The sequence below is a fragment of the Mus pahari genome, chromosome 3 (genome assembly GCF_900095145.1).
Source record: "Mus pahari chromosome 3, PAHARI_EIJ_v1.1, whole genome shotgun sequence".
NCBI classification, from domain to species: Eukaryota; Metazoa; Chordata; class Mammalia; order Rodentia; family Muridae; genus Mus; species Mus pahari.
The window spans coordinates 86,790,419-86,794,594 of NC_034592.1; the positions used below are offsets into that span (position 1 = coordinate 86,790,419).

Below are 4,176 nucleotides of genomic sequence, written 5' to 3' on the forward strand. Positions count from 1 at the left end.
GTGTGTGTGTGTGTGTGTGTGTGTGTGTGTGTGTGTGTGTGTAGGTCAAAGTTGGGTGTCTTTCTTGTGGTGTTCTGTAGTAACAATTTTAGAGCTTTGGTTTCTTGTGAAAAAAGAAAGAAAAATTAAAGAACTATAAGAATATGTTTTTTGATTTAATCCCAGATATGGGTTATGGGGCTGCTTCAGATTATCCACCACAGCTGATTATGACTTTCCTCACGTTCTAGCAGGGGTGTGATTTTGCCAGCTGCAGATAGTTTTTGTGATTGTGACATTTGGAATTCTGGGAACTTTTTATATGGTATATAAATGCTCATGCCCAGGAAGGCATGGTTGTTTGTTTTTGTTTGTTTGTTTGTTTGTTTGTTTTTGGTTGTTGGCTGTTGTTGTTCTTGGTTTTCTGTTATGTGCAAAGAAGATATAACAAGAAGAAATTAGATATCCTAACAGCTAAGATCAAACTTGCCCCAAGGAAATCAATGCCCCTAGTCAGCAGGAAGTAGTCTAACAATAATGTCATATTCTTTGCCCTCTATCCCTTTTCCCCCTGGTGCTGGAGTTACATACAATTAGTGCCATACCTAACTTTCATATGGAATCTGAACTTATCTCTTTTTTCCTTCCTTCCTTCCTTCCTTCCTTCCTTCCTTCCTTCCTTCCTTCCTCCCTCCCTCCCTCCCTCCCTTCTCTCTCTCTCTCTCTCTCTCTCTCTCTCTTTCCTTCCTTCTTTTCCCTTTCTCTTTCTCTCTCTCTCTTTCTTTCTTTCTTTCTTTCTTTCTTTCTTTCTTTCTTTCTCTCTTTCTTAAGATATTTTCTTTATTTACATTTCAAATGTTATCCCCTTTACTGGTTTCCCCTCCAAAAACCCCCTATCCAATCCCCTCTCCCCCTGCTCACCAACCCACCCACTCTTGCTTCCCTGTCTTGGCATTCCCCTATACTGGGGCACTGAGCATTTACAGGACCAAGAGTCTCTCTTCCCATTGATGTCCAACAAGGTCATCCTTTGCTACATATGTGGCTGGAGCCATGAGTCCCTCCATGTATACTCTTTCATTTGGTGGTTTAGTCCCTGGGAGCTCTGGGGGTTCTGGTTGGTTCATATTGTTGTTCCTCCTATGGAGCTGCAAACCCCTTTAGCTCTTTAGGTGCTTTGTCTAACTCCTCCATTGGGGACCCCATGCTCAGTCCAATGGTTGGCTGCGGGCATCCACCTGTGTATTTGTCAGGCACTGGGAGAGCCTCTCAGGAGGATGCTATATCAGGCTCCTGTCAGCAAGCACCTTTTGGCATCCACAATGTGTATCAAGTACTTTTCCCAAACAGAGCCATCTTCCCAGCCCCCTGATCCAGCTTTCTCTGATGGCATCTTCAGCAGATAAAGAAATACCTTGAGCTGATCCTTTGGCTACCCACTGAGCAAGGCTAAGAAGCAAACATTTTTAACACTTCTAATCAAGCACTTCCAACCCAGAGCAGACCTTCTGGTTGGTGTGTCCCACCTGTAGCCTGCTTGCCACATGCACACTAGGGTACCTCTGAATGCAACACAATAGAAAATGGTAATTGGACTTAAAATATGAGGCTTTTTTAAACAATTTTTTTCTTTTTGTCAGTCAATTGAATGGCTCCCAACTGTGAACCTTGTATATAGCAGCATCATGGAATAATGTCAAAAGGTTGCTCCCCAAGCTCAGGAGAAGGTCACTAAAAAGAACATGAACAGAAGATATAGTGTTCTGTGCTATGATTTTTAAGATGTATTTGCTGCAGCTCGTGAGCCACAGTGGCACTTAATTAAAGTGGCAAAGGTATAGCTGCAGCACTGCACTGTTGACAAGCAGTCCAGCATGAGAGGCACAGCTCAGCTCTGATCCTCCTCCAAGTGTCCCAGGAGCCACTGCCCTCTCTCACTTAGGTCCTTAATTTACAGGGCAAGCCCCACAAGCTGGGACCAAAGGTAAAGCACTAGAGCACGCTCAGCCCAACTGTGCCTGAACCTGCCCAGAGAGATGGCTTGCCTGTAGCCATGCGCCATCTTTTGTGTTGTAGTGCGACACAGTGAAGCAAGTCCACAGAGTTAGGAAAGACAAAGGACAGGAATAAAAATGCTCAACTTAAAAATGTAGGTGACAACCTTTGCTGCTCTTTTAGGGCATTGCACCATGGACTGGGAGAAGTCAGATGATTTGGATAGATTGCTCAAGTGGGCTTTTCATTGGTCAGCTGGGGAATGGGTATCGGGATATCTGGCATGTGAGATGGTTCACCGGGCAAGGTACTGCTGCACAAGCTTAAGGATCTGAGTCTGGAGTTCCAGCACTCACGTAAAAAGCCCTAGTAAGGCAATGCACCCTTGGAATCCCAGTGCTAGTCAGGTGGAGGCACAAGAATCCCTGAGGCTCACTAGTCAGCCAGTCTAGCAAATCAGCAAGTTTCATGTTCAGCATGAACCCCTGGCTAAAAAAAAAAAAAAAAAAAAAAGAAGTGCGGAGTAAAAGAAGACACATTGATTTCTGGCCCCTGTAGGCATGAGTGCATGTGTGCACATACAACCACATACTCACATGCATGATTGGAAACACATATACAAACAAAACCATGTATTTGATGATAATAAATAGTAATGGCAGGCATGACTGACTGAGCATTACTGAACAAGGATTTTCTGAAGATTTTCTTGTAACCAGGGACCACAGTAATCCCTATTTGGAGCTGAGGGAAGCACTCAGAGAGGCTTAGTGGCTTTGCCAGTGTTACACAGGTGGCAGGTAAGAGAACAGGGCAGAGTTCTGCAGAGGGAGGCTGTAAGGCTGGTGCTGTCGCTAACTCAGCCATACTTGCATAAGGACCCAGGGAAATGATATCACCATCATGAGTGTGGAATGGCAGACGATGTCAGAAGATCACAAGAAGGCTGGGGTGTCCTGGTGAGGAACTTTAAAGACTTACAACATGCTGAGAGCCCTTGCTTTTTGTTTCTCTTGATCTTTCTGATCATGACAAAGATTAAATCCTGCTAACAGGCTGTTTTGTCCCCGTACTGTCCCAGTATGTTTCAGCCTCCCCTTTTAAACAGAGAGAGTGGGTGTCAGAGGCTCCACAAGGTAATAATACCTAGCCAGTCTTAATACAAATATTTCCTGCTGTCTTTATTTTCATGCTGAGGAGATACTGGCTTTTCATGATACAGACAATGTAAACTTTTCTCTTCAAATGCAGTTTGTGCTAACCACTTTAGAGGAATCAAGAACAAGGTGTCACTAAGACACTTCAAAGCTAACGAAAGTTGGGGAAGGAAGGTGGATTGCTGAGTGACTGGAGGCCTTTAGTAGGTTTTCGTATACAACCCACGGTTCACACTCAACACATGAGAAGGTCACTGGGGGAGAGAAGAATGCCATTCTCACTTCTAGTTTGTTAAGAACAGAAGCAAGCCTCTTGTGGGCTGGATAACACTAATCTTTGCACTGAAACTATGGGTGTTAACCAAGCCTGTCCTGAAAGCTTTAGCCATGAAGCGGGAGGATGAGAAACAGATTTTCATTTCTGTCTTCATTGAACCATAAAAAGTGAGTCATGCAGGATAGGCTCTGGGGTCAGAGCGTGCATCGGAACTGTGAGGAGGCAGGGCCTTCCCCGTTATGGCTATGCTCAGGGAAGCTTCTGGGTAGCTTCTTTTGCTACTTTCCACCCTAGCCCCAGCACTGTCAGTCTCTTCCCACAGCAGCAACTGGACTCCGTGGCAAGCCCTGAAGTATGAACTGAGTCATGGTAGAACTCAGTAGCTCAAAGTTTGCAGACATTTCCCCAATGTACCACCATTAGACGGAACGCCGTGAACTGCAGAGAGACTCCACAAAGGGAAAGACAGAGATGATTGTCGCCAAGCTCCAGTATGGAACATGATTGTGTGGTGCAATTTTCCCTGTAAAGAGTATCACTTGGATCTTTGATCTTAGCCATTCTGCCTGGTGTGAGGTGAAAGCTCAGGGTTGTTTTGATTTGCATTTCCCTGATGATTTAAGATGTTGAACATTTTTTCAAGTGCTTCTCAGCCCTTTGGTACTCCTCAGTTGGGAATTCTTTGTTTAGCTCTGCACCCCATTTTTTAAGGGGATTATTTGAATTTTTGGAGTCCAGGTTCTTGAGCTCTTTGTATATATTGGATAT

General features: G+C 44.5%; 1 protein-coding gene across 2 annotated transcripts in view; it reads left to right on the plus strand.

The window, feature by feature from the left end:
• The window catches only part of Slc1a2 (solute carrier family 1 member 2), a 132,599-nt gene that overhangs the window by 39,028 nt on the left and 89,395 nt on the right, over positions 1-4,176 (plus strand). The gene's annotated exons all lie outside the window — the stretch shown is intronic.